General features: G+C 41.0%; 1 protein-coding gene and 1 long non-coding RNA gene across 6 annotated transcripts in view; one reads left to right on the top strand and one right to left on the bottom strand.

Annotated features, from left to right (window-relative positions):
- Positions 1-17,187, bottom strand: part of LOC310704788 (uncharacterized protein) — a 138,434-nt gene that overhangs the window by 107,040 nt on the left and 14,207 nt on the right. The window lies entirely within an intron of this gene.
- On the top strand, positions 620-13,895 carry LOC310704805. 2 transcript variants are annotated; one of them, XR_014525024.1, is made up of 4 exons: positions 620-752; positions 11,951-12,019; positions 13,294-13,400; positions 13,794-13,895. It is a non-coding gene; the product is annotated as an uncharacterized lncRNA (long non-coding RNA). The 2 variants fall into 2 exon arrangements; XR_014525025.1 differs by having other exon boundaries at positions 13,294-13,895.

Here is a 17,187-nt window from a genome sequence, read left to right as displayed (position 1 = left end):
TGCACAAGTAGTAAGACCATGTAAATGAAATATTTACAGAAAGACTTGCTTTTGAATGCAATTTAAAAAAAATACAGCATTTCACACTCTCAAGATGCGGACAAATAAAAGAAGAGAAAGAAAGAAATTCATGGTACATAATCACCAAATTCATTAATAATTATGACGCTTAACCAAAATGTTGCCTTCGTATAAAGCTTGCTGGCTGTGATTGTGAATTGGTGCCATCCAAAGAAAAATTGATCCTGGTTCACTGATTACAGAACTTACAGTAATTTGAAGCTAATGATTGTATGTATATGGAACTGGCTCAGAAATCTCGGGCTGTTATTGAGAACAATGGGAAGACAGTTGTTCCCAAGGTCTAGGATCAGAGGAGAATCTGCCTTCCCAACAACAGCCCCCCCCCCCGATGAGTGCCCTTTTTTGTCTTCATACTAATCAAAGATGCATGAGGTTCATTCTTATACACAATAAAGGATATGGGGCTGCAAGCATGGGAACCATTCATGGAAGAGGTATGGTGGTCCCTGCGCTAAATTCTACTTTTCTCTTCAAAGTCTAACATTGGGAGCAAGTACATCTCAAAAGGTTTCCCGCTTTTCTTGCTTTGAATAATTAATGGGATCAGCTGATGTCACAGTGGTCCTATGCAGACAGAAGCCATAACTCCCTCCCAGGCCACCACTTGATTGGCTACCCTGATGCTACAAAGGAGCTAGAAGCCTTGGACCAGGTAGCTGAGTACTACAGTATGTATGGGTAAACCTTATAACTTGAATTCCTTTAAATGATCAGTCTTTCACAAATTAAGTCACATTGCTTGAAGGCCATCGGCTTTGACATGCCAGCTTTTGGCGTTTTCCAAATCAGTTAATACAGTATTGCTTCCAGAGATCCATTTTGCTCTTTGACTTGCAGTCAAATGTAAGCTGCTTGTATTGGGGGTTTTTTTTTTTTGTCCCCCCCCCCCCCCGAAATGATTGAATTAGCACATTCTGTAGGGAGAAACAAGAAGGCGATTCCCTAGAAAAGTCTTGGACCATTAGTTCCTATAGCAACCAATCACCAATTCTTGGCCATCTATTTTATATAACAAAGCCAGACCCATTTGGGAGGTTTGGCCATTTAAGCAATCCCTCTATTGTCCTTTTTCCCAACCAATTTGAAGAGGCCTTGAGGTCATTCAGGCCAACACCACAACTAGATGTTTAAAGCTGCATTGCATATTCAAACCATGATCCAGTGATCAAAGATTCATTCACTGTTTTTCTGTAGTTGGGAAGCACCTTGAACCTGTGGGTTCTGGGCAATCCCATGGAATAGTGGGTTAAATTACTAAGATTACCTAGGTCCCAAAATTATACAGTGGTACCTCAGGTTAAGTACTTAATTCGTTCCGGAGGTCCATTCTTAACCTGAAACTGTTCTTAACCTGAAGCATCACTTTAGCTAATGGGGCCTCCCGCTGCCGCCATGCCGCCGGAACATGATTTCTGTTCTTATCCTGAAGCAAAGTTCTTAACCTGAAGCGCTATTTCTGGGTTAGTGGAGTCTGTTACCTGAAACGTATGTAACCTGAAGCATATGTAACCCGAGGTACCACTGTACTAAATTCCAGGCAGATCCTGAATGATATGTGCAGTTTTCTTATTCTTTAGCCAAATTGGTGGTGTGAAATTGGCATGGCAAAATAGAAAGAGGAGCAGGGAAACAAAGGGTGAGACAGACACATAAAGAGGTCAAAGAAAATTTATTTGAGTGAGGAAAGTTAACCTGGAGTGGGAGCTTATCAATTTACAGTAGGTCACAATTTACACAGGGGATTACATTCCAGGAATTGTGCCCAAAGGCAACCCTTGCTCAGCTGGTTCTGTTCAAGCCGGAGAGGCTGAGACCAGTGTTGATCCAAGACTGATGTAAGTCCCCCAAAAAGGGACATTCTGGGGGCAGGACTAGAAAGCAGGGGGACCTTAGGTTGGATGCTAAGCCTGTTCTGCTTCATCATGCGTACTTGGCAACCCAGTACAGAATACTATTTTAAAGGCTCATCTTTAAAGGCATAGACAAGGCAGCAGGAGTCGCCCAACAGCTGAATGGGTTTTGGACATGGTGTAACCTTATGCAGGCTTAATTTACAACAGTGTTCTTTATACCAGCTTCTTGGGCATAGGCCTGCTCCCTAAGAAAGCAAATTTGACACTGGCAAACTTGTTATTAGTAAAGAGGCAATCGAGGGAATCTGTGGTTGTTAATAACTTGTTCCCTTCCTCCCCTTAAAAAACACATTGCTGGACATATTCTCATGAGCTAGAATGTGTCGGCCAATAGGAAACAACTTTAAATTTAGATAGATCCCAAAGCAAATATCTGAAATGGCATCTATAAGGCTATTTATAATGAAACAATGATATAAATACATATGATACAGTGTAGCATAAGGCATTTTATCAGAGAACAAAAAGAATTGTTTTATATGTTATATATATATATATATATATATATATATATATATATATATATATATATAAATTTTTAATAGTGGCCAATAGGCAATATCAACAAAATTAACCAAGCACAGAAAAAGGCTTCAAATTGTCTCACTAATCACTGTGAGTTAAACGACTATGTGCGGCAACCCTTCTAGACAGCCTTCTTTAGCACAATATCTTGCCTGGGTAAATAACAAAAAAGAACATCTACAAATGCCAGAGAATGGGGCTTTAATATACCAAGCAAGTCAGCAATTTAATCATACTGGGATATTAAGGACTTGCCTACTCAGCAGTAGACTCCATATAAGGCTGTGGAGCCAATTGCTTTTAATATTTTTGAAGCATGACAATAAAACTGTATTTATTGGATTTTTGCTCAGATCTAAGCAGTTATTTAGCAACAGCAGTATTGTGAAATGCAATGGAATCTTTTTAGTATTGACGTTTTCCTGCTTCTGGTCGCCCATCATTTTGAAAGCAGACATGTATGTACAATAACAGTTCCCTCTGGGCTTAGAGCAATGAAAACCGCTTGTGATCATACCTGATTACAGAAGGCAACTGGATGATGGCTATTCAAAAAATTCAGTAACATATTACCTTAAATTTTGTGTACAAAAATAATGACCAAGTCTACAGATGCTTTAGAAACCTATTCTTCATTCAGCATTAAAGCTTTTTAAGGAGTTCATTTTCATTTCTAAGATGATGTTTTCTATCAGTGACCTAAAGATGCTTGTCATTTCAAAAACAAAAAACTGTCTACACTAAAACCTGTAGTACAAACATGCCTGTTATCAGGAATTGGCCAGAGCTACAAGGTACATATTTTGGACAAATTTTGCAAACACACATTTCCACTTAAAATGTAGTATTTACTGTTGTGTTATGGGGCCAAGTATCTTCTTCACTGACATGGGTCTCACTAGGATGGCTGGTGATCTGATCAAATTGTTTGTTTGTTTCCCCTTTACTACCATATTCCTATTGCCACCTTCCACATGTGGAACAGCTATCTGGGGTTCCATGACCTCTTTATTACTGATAATATCGCACCAATCACTTAACTGGGAAAGGCATCTTCTTATCTGCCACAGACCAATGACCTCCATCTCTCATTTCCAATAGCAGCTCATACCAAAACATTGCTAAGGGGAGGCAACAGGGATATGTTGTCAGTTGAACTAGCAAATTTTTGCACTTCGTTAGGAGCATCCTGCTTGCTCTAATTTGAGAGCCATGAACATTAGGGTAGGACTACAGTTAACACTACGGGACGCAGGTGGCGCTGTGGTCTAAACCACTGAGCCTAGGGCTTGCCGATCAAAAGGTCGGCGGTTTGAATCCCCGCGACAGGGTGAGCTCCCGTTGCTTGGTCCCAGCTCCTGCCAACCTAGCAGATCGAAAGAACACCAAAAGTGCAAGTAGATTAATAGGTACCGCTCCTGTGGGAAGGTAAACGGCATTTCAGTGTGCTACTCTGGTGTCGGTGTTCCATTGTGCCAGAAACAGCTTAGTCATGATGGCCACATGACCCGGAAAAACTGTCGGCGGAGCAGACAAACGCCAGCTCCCTCGACCTGTAAAGCGAGATGGGTGCAGCAACCCCAAAGTCATTCGCAACTTGACTTAACTGTCAGGGATCCCTTTACCTTTTTTCATTTAATATTTTCTGGAGTACAATACAAAAGCTGTGTGAGAGAAAAATGATGCATCTGGACATTTGCTATTATGTTCCAGATATTCCAGGAAATTTCATTTGCATTTAGCCTGTAAGTCTCCAACATCCTCCTTAAGCATTTTATTTAACAGACATTTCCTTTACAGTTATCTATGCCTTTAATATCCTTAGATCCTTTTTCAACAGAAGCATATGTGAAAGGCACTTTGTGCTACATCTTAATCAATAAGGGTCAGTTCACTGACATTTACCGTGAGCTGCATATTATTTCACAAGTGCTCCCATTGATGTTACTCTACACAAGTAGCATGGGCATAATTTAGCTTGCAGCTAAATGCTTTTAAAAGAATGTGTGGCTAAAATATAAATCAATGAAAGCTTCAAGGATGCAGTGCAAATGAAACACAATAATTTCCAGTTTGCTAACAATTTCTTGCCCTTTGTTTAGAAGGAAAATTTGGACATTGCAACCAACAGTCGAAGCAGGAAGCAAAAACTGAAAGGTGCTGTGACATCAGTCATACACCTGATTAACAGTAGAAGTGTGACTAATGGGCCCTGGTCTGCTTTGACACTGTTACACAAGCATAAAACTCAATTTTGAGGAATGAGTTGCAATTTTCTTCATTCCAGGCCAGATATTTAAAAATATAGTCACCCTGTAACACTTGTGCCTTAAAAACTAGACCTTGAGATTAGGGGCTCATCTTAGAATGAACCTAGAAAAGCAAGGGCCTGAGAGATTTTTCACTTTTCCCACGTTCTCTCGCCATGGGTCTGAGCTGTTTTGTTTGTCCCACTGCTTTTCCCAGGAAAACCCGCTGTTTACGGCTGAATCAGAGCAAACGTCAATCTGCAGAATAACCAATTGATATATATTTTTCTGAATGAGCAGTAAGGAAAGAGTTTTCCCAGGGGAAAGTGGCAGGACAAGCGGAAGTGTGGAAAAGCCCTAGCACCTGGGTTACTGCAAATGTCACAAAGCAGGTACCTGCCTGACTCCTAACCTTTTCCCCAGAATGTTGGCACCCCTGGCCCCAACGACTAAGGAGAGTTATTACAGACAAAGGAAAAGAAGTTCTGAGCCTGACATGTGGTCTAAAGCAGTGTTTCCCAACCGCTGTTCCGCGGCACACTAGTGTGCCGTGGAACTTTGCCTTGTGTTCCGTGGAGGCGGGTGAGTCGGGCGGTGAGAGGCGGGGCGGCGGCGGCGAGCACACGCGGGGCGGCGAGCGAGCGAGCTCCCACATCCCATCGCCGCTCGCTACTGGGGAATCCCATCTCAGCCCCCCGCGAGAGCAGGGGAATCCCATCCGGCCACGCCTCCTGGCTGGCTGGAGGGGGCGTGGCTTGCCCTTTTTAGGGCCGGAGGGGAGGGGGCTCGCCCTCTCTTCTCCGGCTAGCCCCATCGCCGCTCGCTACATCCTATCGCCGCTCGGCGAGCACACGCGGGGCGGCGAGCGAGCGAGCTTCCACATCCGACGGCACCAAGCAGGGGCCCTTGGCCGTGCCGGTGCCCACCGTGCCCGCCTCCGCCCAGGAGGGCGGCAAGCAGCCACCGCCACCACCACCCCCGCCGCTGCCCGGCAACCGCGCCGCCACCCCCGGCTCCCCGCGGCGGGTGATCGTGCAGGCTTTGACGGGCGAGCTGCGAGCTCGGCGGGCAGCGCCTCCGTCTGCAGCGCCCGCCTCGCGGCTCTCATTCCCTGCCCCTGCCAAAGCTTGGAGGTTTCCCCACCCCACCCCCAAAGCTTGGAGGTTCCCCGGCAAGGGGGAGGGAAAAAAATTAAAAACTTTCACTTTCGTGACGTCACGGGGCTGTAATGGTGGTGTGCCGTGAGATTTTTTTTCATTAAACAGGTGTGCCGTTGCCCAAAAAAGGTTGGGAAACACTGGTCTAAAGGTCAGATAGGTATCAAAAGGGAAATAAAACGATAGCTGCAATATTACGCACACTTCATTTGGAGTGAATTCCACTGAAATTATCAGGGCCTATTTCTAGAAAACATGTACAGGATCAAGCTGTAAACTGGAGACAGAAGGCATAATGTTTGAAATACTGATTGCTTGGAGAGGGAAAGTTGTGACTTCAATTCTCATCTAGTATGTGCCAGCCTCTTACAATGTGCTTAACCGGACACAAGAGTAGTCAAATTTATTATCTATATGTTTCCTACCATGTAAGAATTGTTCTTAAAGGGGCTGGTTTCATATACCAATCAAAATCCATTAATTCCTATAAAGTCTGTTTTTTATGCTAACCAAGATTAATACTGTTAACCTTCAATTTCCTAACATATAGGTGGCGGCGCTTTTATAACACACAGACATCAAGACATTTAAAATTACTGGAACAACTAGACTTAACATACATCTGAATTAATTTCGTATGTCAAGCAGTTTGAAAACACACATATCTATATGAACCATAAGTAATAACAGTTCCTCTTTGCCAATTTGCTTTGCGATTATATTCAAAATGCGTTTTCAGTAAGCTTCAAGAGCTTTATTTATTATCAGACAACTGAAGTGAAATAAATTTGACTTTCTGTAGATTCACTCTCTCTTTTTAATACCTTCACTGCTTCTAGGCTTTTTTATGCACGAATATTGTCACTATTTTTTTAATATCTATTTTCCCCAGGCAGATAGTAGTGAATATATCCAAACCATCACTATGAATTTCTGTGAAAAGAAACGATAAGTAGTGTGTCTAGATAGGAAAAAGAAGGAACCCACTCAATATTAGAAGAGATTTATTGGAGGGGGAGGATACAGGTGTTATGTGTACAAAGTCATTAATTGCCATCCATTTTTAATTTTTACCATTGATATGTAAAGTAATTTTGATTCACTAACCTTTCCCTGTAAAAGAGTAAAACTTTCCTCTATTTTGTGTTGCATTTTTGGTTGAGAAATCTGGGTTGTAAAATCATTGGTTTTTTGCTTTAAAGGCTACATAGGAGGGTTTAAAGATATTAGAATTATATTTAATTATAGCCCACCTTTTTCCCTGAGAGGGACTCAAGGCAGCTTATAGCTAAAACAGAAACAGCTAAAAACATCGGAAAAAATAAATCATTAAAAACAGTTAAACATTAATAGAACATATATATTCTATTAAAGCTTACAGATCATTACAATAAAAAAATCACAGCACTTGCCATTTCCTTACAATCATTCATAAGAAAGTCCTCACCTATTAGTGGAAGGACAACAAAGAGGGGGAACCGGTCTAATTTTTTCTAGAAAGGGAGGTTCCAAAGTCTGGGAGTAGCCACTGAGAAGGCCCTGTCCTGTGTCTTTCCCAAGCATGCATGTGAGGGTGGCCAGACCAAGAGAAGGGCCTCCCTTCAAGATCTCAGGCCCCAGGCAGGTTCATCTTGCAGATATTCTGGACTTAAGCTGTATAGGGCTTTATAGGTCAGAAGCAGCACTTTGAATTTTGCTCAGAAACGTAGCCAGTGGAGCTCTGGTAATAAGTCATAAGCTCCTTATAACTATCTCCAGTCATCAACCTGGCTGCAGTTCTTTTGAATTAAAGTTTCAGACCACTATAAGGCAACCTAGGACAGTGCCTTCTTAGTGGTGGTGCCCCAGTTTTGGAACTTCTTTCCTTCTGTGAGATAGCTAGTGCCTATTCATTTTAGTTTTAGATGCCAGTTAAAGACTGGTTATTCATCTAGGTTTTTTAGTTGAATCATACACAAGCATTTCAGTTTTTAGTTGTCTGGCTGTGATATGCCTGCCTGCCTCGTTCTTAGTAATTGTATTTTAATTGGTTGCAACATACGGTGAAATCGCTGTGCAATGAAGAGAGGTTAAGAAACATTTTAAATAAATAAAATTGGGGGGGGGGACCCTATCAAAGGCTTATTTTCTAATGTAGTAATTAGTCACGACAAACCTATAATGTGTGTGCTAGAGAGACCTAAAGAAAGGCCCAGGGGATTTAAATAGTGCTTTTGTTAGCACCTTTAATATTTACTAAATGATGCATGGAAAACGATTTTAGATAGAAACTATTAGGGATTTATGTCAGATCTGTCTAAAAGACAGCCCAGTCAGTCCAAAAAGAGACTGAGGGCAAACCAATCCCGGGAAAACAGGCAAACTGAAAGGTGCTTCAGAATCAATTGGTCTAAGTAATACAAACATAAACCTACTACCCTAACCTACAGATCCCCAGAAATAAATTTCAGTGCCACTATGGGCTCCTCAAAACTTGTCTTAATGATTTCCCTAGAACAACCTTGGCACTGAAGGCCTCTTAATGAGGAAAGCAGAATGTCCCTCCAGCTAATCTGTCCCTCACTAAATGATTCATCCCTTTTTACGGTTAATTTGCCCAAGTTGCCCAGCTGCTGGCACTTGTGCTGCTTGATATTATTATAATGGCGTAAGTTAGATATTGTCACCGGATCCTACTTGGCAAGGGGGGGGGAAACTTGTTTCTTTTTCTCAGATATGCACCAAATCTGCTCCTGGCACAAATATTGCGTATCTGTTGCAAATTCTGGTGATATTCCAGTTAGGGGTAACCATATAATCATATAATACAACTGTAGAGTTGGATTCCGAGGGTCATCTAGTCCAACCAACGCCCTGCAATGCAGGAATCTCAACTAAAGCATCCATGACAAACGGCCATCCAGTTTCTGCTTAAAAACCTTCCAGGAAGGAGAATCCTTCCTGAGGGAGCCCGTTCCACTATCAAACAGCTCTTACTGTCAGAAAGTTCTTCCTGATGTTTAGTCAGAAACTCCTTTCTTGTAATTTGAATCCACCGGTTCGAGACCTAGCCTCCAGAGCAAAACAAAGCAAGCTTGATCTATCTTCCATGAGACAGGCCTTTAAGATATATGAAGGTGGCTATCATATTTCCTCTCATTGTTCTGGCAAACATACGCAATTCCCTCAACTGTTCCTCATAAGGCTTGGTTTCTAGACCCTTGACCCTCGCCCTCCTCTGCACATGTTCTAGCTTGTTGATATTCTCGTTTAATAGTGGTGCCCTGAACTGGACACAGTACTACAGGTATGGTCTGATGAAAGCAGAATGGAGTGGGACTATTACTTCCCTTGACTGGAACACTAGACTTTTGCCTAAGCAGCCTAGAATAGGATTAGATTATTTTTTTAATAGCGCCCTTTCCCTGCTCCTTCCCGGTTCTCAACCCTTTCCCCCTTTTGCTATTCACAGAGCTGAGTGTCTAATAGACCCTATGGTGTGATTCATCATGCAAAAAGAAATTATACTGAAAAGATACCGCACAAAACCTTTGGAAAGGGGATTTTCTTCTTCTCAAGCTGGGAGTAATATGGAAATTTTGCCCAAGGTCTGATGGCCTGGCCTTAAACTCTAACCTCTCTTTGTTGGAAATAGCTAGCTTGCTGTCACTAAGAAGCTTTCCAGTTCGACTTTATTTGACTGTAAGTCAGAAAGCTGTTGGCCAATAATAATTTCCTTTCTCTTTCTTTACCACAGCATTTTATGCTCTTGGTCTTTTTGTGATCTAGTTTTGCTAACTGACATGCCTTGCCCTGCATAAAGAAGCAGCCAAATAGACTCATAGTTACTATGGTCTTGTTTGTGGTCTTGTTTGTGCTTCGCATAAAGTCACAATGTGGAAGAATGAAACTTATAGCATATGCCACATACAATAAAATAAAACAATGCTTATAAAGACATCCTTCAGGATATAATAAACTACAACACTAACTTATCTTAAACAATTGTGCGTGCTTGAAAGTATGCATAAATTAATATTTTGTCTATTAGCTTGAATAACTTAATGCCTGAATACAGCTCATCATAATCTGATCATTACCATTTCTTAGGTTATTGATGGGGTCATTCACCACTATCTGTGCAGGACTTGTTCCCTGCCTCGCCACTGAAATGCTTTCAAACACTCTTAGCAGATTTCTGTCAAAAGTCCATATTGTGTATGTCTTGCTTGGCTTGGGGCCAAACCAGACATTGTTTGGAAGTTTTGTGATTAAGTCTCCTAGAGGTTCTTGCTCAATTCCAGAGAGACACTGCATTGCTCAATAGTATATATACCACACTTTCTATGTATAAGGCATGAAATTAAGTGGGCAAAGTGGAAGTAGATATTTTACTAAAGTTTCTGTGGATTATTGTTGCTGCCTCCAATTCATAAGGGTTTGTGCAAAATAGTGGTTAGGAATCCAACTCCAATCCACCTCTGTTTATATGGCGGAATATTATCTAAATCACAATTACATCAGAACAAAATATAATGGGAGAATAATGTCATGGAAATTGATAAACAGCTTCCCCGCCCCCCCTACTGAAGAAATGTGATTTACACATTTCCATCCAATTTAAAAAGGAAGTTAAAGAACTATATTTAGCATTTGGGTCTTGGCAGATTGAAAAAAGGGTATCCCACACTTCAGTGAGCCAAAGGGACTACCATTAATCCAAGGAATGCAGAAATGTATTTTCCTTGTCGAATGGATTGGTTCCCATGGAAGCACTCCAGTAGTACAGAATTCAACTGCACCATACATATCAATGAAATATATACTCAAACGTAAAATACCAAACTCTTCCGGGTAAATAACATTGTTTATCAAGCTGTTTTAACTGGCTGATGGATAATCTTTTTTTCTTTTTACACCAGGCCCAGTATATTTTAAAGAGAAAAAAAGTATTTATGATCTAATGAGACACAATTTTTTTTCAAATTCCATGCCAGTATATCCCTCAGAGTTTCCACCTGACACAAAGTATACACAAATTTGGCCTTTGTGGATGATAAATGAAGTGCAGGAAATTGGGGGCAAGTATTGATGGTATAGGGCAATGGCAAAACAGGAATGGCTTAATTTTCAGGCTACGAAGTACAAATAGCTCTCATTTATTTTAATGGTAGAAGTGGGTGCTCAGTTCTTCTGAAAATCAATTCACTGCCATGTACTTTGATTGCTAGGAAATCTTCCAAATCTGTAGTTGTTATAAAAAGACATCACCTCTTTATAACGTTAGACATAAACAAATAAACAAATGATTTACTTCACAATAGGAGTGGCACAACAGTAAGGGAAATTACTATTATAAAAATATAGTTTTGTGTGATTAGAAATTAATACTTAAGAGTAGTAATGTCTCTGTGTTTCACTGTAACCAGTGTGGTATAGTGGTTAGAGTGCTGGACTAGGACCTGGGAGACCAGGGTTCAAATCCCCACTCCGCCATGAAGCTCTCTCAGTGACCTTGGGTGAGTCACACACTCTCAGCCTAACCTACCTCACAGGGTTGTTGTGGGCATAAAATGAGATGGGGGAGTACCAGGTATGCCACCTTGAGCTCCTTGGAAGAAATGGTGGGACATAAATGCAGCAAATTAAATAAAGATTGCAATCCTATACCTACTTACCTCTGGGGAGACACGTATAAGACTGTGCAGTTAAGTGTACAACAATTACTAATGTGCAAAAGTAATATATTTCCCTTTTTTAGGTTTTGACATTTCTGTGATACCCAGTTATTACAGAAATAATTCTTAACCCTGCCCTGTCACAGCGGCAGCTTATATTGCAAAAATACATATTCTCACTACTTTAGTGAATACTAATTCCTTTCCCTGCACCATAAATCAGCTGGACTGCCAAAATAATACATATCATTTCTGGGACTCACAGCTCCCATAAATAAAATTTTCATTTTCTGGGACTGACAATCCGAGTTTCTAATATCGCAGTGAGCCCTAATCACCCCACTTCCTCTTTACAACTATTACAGGCTTACGGACTTGATAGATCTGTAGTTGTCTGGTCTGCCCCAGAGCTTCAATTTGAAATAAAAAGTTCAGTGAGTTGAGTTTTACTTCCAGCTTTTTCTCTGATTATGTATAGTAACTTTGTCCATAAGTCATCACAAATTTATCGGTGTGCTCTGATATAGAATAGGGACCTACAACTAGTGTGGTCTGCAACAAAATGCTGCAGTATAGAGTGTTCCCATTCAGGGTTCCTGTCATTCCACGACCCAACTCCCAGTTTTCTGTTGTTTCCCCCCAATAGTCACGGTGTAGCGTCTGGCAACCTCACTAAGCTGTTTTTAAGGTTCTCTTCCCCTGTATGTTTTTCCCTTAGCTTAAACTTCAGGCTTTCCTGCCAACCTAGCAGTTCGAAAGCACGTCAAAGTGCAAGTAGATAAATAGGTACCACTCCAGTGGGAAGGTAAACGGCGTTTCCGTGCGCTGCTCTGGTTCGCCAGAAGTGGCTTAGTCATGCTGGCCACATGACTCGGAAGCTGTACGCCAGCTCCCTCGGCCAATAAAGCGAGATGAGCGCCGCAACCCCAGAGTCGGCCACAACTGGACCTAATGGTCAGGTGTCCCTTTACCTTTAAACTTCAGGCTTGCACTCTCCTTTAACAACCAGCTTTATGCTCAGGTGGAATTAGTAATGAACGGTGCCATTTACCAGCTTTGCCTTTTTTGAAGACAGGTGACCTAAAGCAAATTAATCAAAGCCCTTAGTAACATCAAGGCTAGATTAGCGCAATGTGCTGTACACAGAGATCTGTCCTTGAAAAATGTCCAGAATAAAATGCTATTAAAGGACTGACCACAATGAACCTGGTATGTTAGAAGATCTTCACTGGCTGCCAATTTGTTTCCAGGATCAATTCAACATACAAGTTGTGACTTTCAAATCATTGTGGTTTGGGACGTGGCTACCTAGGTACTGAAGACTCATCTAATGCCACAAAAAAACTGCCCATTATATAAGAGCTTTTTGGAGGTCCTTCTCCAGATGCCTCCATCATCTGAGGTGGCATTCTTTTCTGGAACTCTCTCCCTCAATACGTTCAAGTGTCTTCTTCTATATTCTAGGCATCAAGTGGTCCATTCTGTTCTAACAACCCAACATTAATAGCATTATATGGCTCATCATCTCTGCCTTTCAAAAGACAGGCTGCTCTCTGTTGCTTTTTAATATGCTGTTTTATTTGTCATTTATTACTGTTTTATTGTTTCCTGATGTTTAGCTGCCTGGTTTTTGTTAGGTGCTAATGCAAAATGTAGGATACAAATTCCTAAAATAACCATAAAAGAGACTTTTCTCCTGCACTGATAGGTGATCACAACGTGCACGACAGAAGGATTCATCAGACTTGCCTAATGAAATATTTCAGTTCCAGACTGATCAGCCCCCTTTTCTGCTCAGAACTGAAGCTGAGAAAAGTACCGTGCATCATTATTGCATCAACAATATAAATATTTTTAATACTACCATTTCCTAATTGCAATGCAGTGCCCCACTGCAAGAACTGTGGAATATTAATCTAAGCCTGGCTGTGTTGATAGTACTTGGCCTCTGCCTTTGTGCCTAATGTGCTAAGTAAGAATTAATACAACACACTTCATACTCTGTCATGTCCCATTGCTTAATTAAGCAATCAGAAATATTGTGTAGATGGCTTAAGAAGATTCAGCTCTGTGGGTTGCATTAATGTCACTGGATTCTTTTAGCCAAATCCCCTCTTCACATCTTTAAATTTGCCCCCCTGCATACGCACTTGGGTTTGATATGATGGTTACATGTACTTCTGCTCACTTGAACCTTCTGTCTTTCAGGGCAATTTTGTGCAGCATTGTTTTCGGTGACTCAAGTGACTGTAATCTAATTCAAGTAATGCTTTTGTCATAATTTCCATTATAAATGCTGCCTTTCAAAAATTTTATGACTCAGCTGTGAAAATGTGCTGTAGGCTGAACTTTCATTTTACAGTGTAACATCTCTGCCAGTATTTGCAGGTCTGTGGCTTCGTATTTGCCTTAAACATTACCAGACTTTGTCCACTGCATAAATGTAACTGCATAAGAAAAATAGATACAGGATAAAATGATTGACAGTTTTTTTTAAAAAAAATATATGATTGATTTAAATATATAAAACTACAGCTAAGAAGCCTACAATGTGTGTACCAGTTAAATTTTGAAGAAAAATCTCATTGTTCTTTTGCAATATGATAACATCATGGGAACATAATGGGTTGATAATCCTGAAATGTGTATTAATTTTTATCAAATCAATTGATCTGGGTCCTATGGCCTCACATACTGCCTTCAATGCCATTCCTGGTAAAGTGTTCCAACTTTTACCAATGTGTTAACAGTAAAGAGAATATACAGATCTTAATGTTGGAAAAAATGTCCTCCTGAAGGATCCGTTTGCCACTTGTGATTGTGTACAACAAAAATATTTTGGACTAAAGATCATTAAGAAGTGTGGGAAAATCATGGAACATATTTCTGCACACAAAAATTGGCAATCCTCTCAAATTTTGACAGACCAAACAAACATTTACCTTACAAAAACATGCTATTTATGATGATAGCAGCTATGGAAAGAACAACATAAAACTGGAAACTACAAGGTAAGCAATCAATTGAAAATTGATATAATAATGTCTGCAACATGGCACCAGCAGGAATGTAAATGACACAATTAAGACTAGCTAGCAAACAATCTCTTGTCAGGTATACTGGGATGTTATACAAAATGTACATTTTACAAAATTAAAACAAGTATTAACAGAAGAAATCTATCAGGGAAAAGCATGTCCGTATCTCATTACTGTTTATACCGGACATTGATCAAAAATATTGAATGCTTCTGAATACATTCATGCATATACATAGGGCAAATTGCATGGTTACATTTATTGACTACATTGAGGGCAAAGGAGATTCCAACTAACATTTGGAAGAACTTAAGAAAGAATTATCACGACGTGAACTTCAAACTAGTGTTGGACGATATATTGATATATCACCCAGCCCTGCAGGGTAGGCGCCACAACACTAAAGGCCTGATTCCAACATGGTGCAGAATGGACCTCCTAATAAGATTGCATATGCAGGAGACCCTCATCTGCAGAGCACAGTCAACTATCAGGTATATAAGGGGTGAGATGATCTTTCACATATCCTGGTCCCAAGCTTTATACACCAAAACCAGCATATTGAAACCAGCTCATAGCTAACCAGCAGCCGGTGCAACTCTTTCAACAGCAAGATAACATGTTAGTGATATCGGAGTGAAAACTGAGCTGCTGCATTTTGCAGCAAATGCAGCTTCCAAACCAACCTCAAAAGCAGTCCTACACAAGAGTACAGTGGTACCTCTAGATGCGAACAGGATCCGTTCTGGAGCCCCGTTCACATCTAAAAGCAAACGTAACCAGCGACGGCACATCTGCGCATGCGCGCGCCGCTTTTCGCTGCTTCTGCGCATGCACAAGTGGCAAAACTCGGAAGTAACGCGCTCCGTTACTTCCAGGTTGCCGCAGAGTGCAACTCGAACGCGCTCATCCCGAAGCACATTCAACCCGAGATATGACTGTACATGGTAATAAACAAACCTGGAGGTGACCAGAGCACTGACAACAATGGTCAGGCTATTCCGGTCCAAAAATGGCCATAGCTGTCTTACCAGCTGAATCTGGTAGAAAACACTCCTAGCCTCTGAGCTCACCTGGGCCTCTAATGTCAAAGATGGATCCAAGAGCACCCCCAGACTATGAACCCACTCTTTCAGTGGAAGTATGAACCCATCAAAGCTGGTAATTGAGCAAATATACATTCAGGAACCACCTACCCATAATGCATCCATCTTGCCACAATTCAGAGTCTTTTTATCAAGCCCACCACCAAATTCACAGACCAGTCCAGGGCTTGTACAGTCTTCCTTGATTCAGAGAAGTACTACTGATTACACTTCACTCCAGATCTCCTAATGACCTCTCCCAAAGTTTAGATGTAGATATCAAACAGCATTGGAGACAAGATGGGACCCTGTGGCACACCACAGCACAACCTCTAGGAGGGCAAAAGATGACCACTCAATACTATCCTTCTGAAACAAACTCTGGTCAATTGTTTCAAAAGCTGCTGAGACATCAAGTAAGAATACGAGTCACACTACCACCGTCCTGTCAATAAAGGTCATCCATCAGGGCGACCAAGGCTAATTCAGCTAATTCAATCTGAACCCAGATTGATATGGGTCAAGATAATCTTCATCAAATAATACTTGTCATTGTTGCACCACAACCCTCTCAATCACCTTCCCTAGAAAGGGAGTATTTGTGACTGTGGGGTAGTTGTCAATGGGTCCAGAGTAAGTATGCATTGACCAAACCCCGGATCCACTTAGTCATTATGGAGTGTGTTGCTATCCTATTCATGTGGATGGAAGGTGCATATGTTGCTGAATGGGAGGAACACAAGAAGGAAAGCATTTTTGCACTGACAGATGACATTGTGTACTTATATTTTGCTACATGTTTTTTCCACTCTAAGTTGCCCCCCGCCCCCACAAGCTGTATTTCTCCCTGCAGATACCCATGGAACTTAAGCCTTGTTGTGTGAGAGAAAATACACAAAGAGAAAGGTTAAGTAATGCTTTGCCACTTCTTCTGAAGATTTTTGTTATTTACTAAATAAGCCATTCAAGCTTCGTCACACACATTTCTGTGTGGATTGTAGTTTGCCCCTTTGTCACACTCTAAAACTTGAAAATGTTCTACTTTTGCATGTCACATGGCATGCACAGCTTAAATGTCATTTCGGGAACAATATTAACATTGCTAAGTGCCTTTAGATGGATTTTGCAGCTTCCATGCTGTGCTTGAATCAGTTCTGCTTTCAGGCAATCCTTTCCTCCTGTGATTGGCAGAAAGAAAGACTAGTGGAGGTTCTAATTCAGTGTTACAGGAGACCTTAAAATTGATCTGATGATTTATTATTTTAGCTAAATAAGTTTCATGGCTGCAGTGATGAGTGGCTTTTGTGAAGCTACTATTGCACTTTAGAACCATAACACTACATCTAGAGCTGGAAGACATCTCTTCCGGAATGACAAGATAAATTACAGGAACACATTATTACATGTTATTCCTAGAGAATCTGTTAATACGAGTTTTATAGGTAAAAAACAGCACTCTGAAAAGAACAGCAGCAGATT

This window comes from Podarcis liolepis, assembly GCF_965112155.1.
Source record: "Podarcis liolepis genome assembly, chromosome: 4".
Classification (NCBI taxonomy): Eukaryota; Metazoa; Chordata; class Lepidosauria; order Squamata; family Lacertidae; genus Podarcis; species Podarcis liolepis.
Note: the sequence above shows the minus strand (reverse complement) of the source record. Positions and strands in the feature narration are given on the sequence as shown.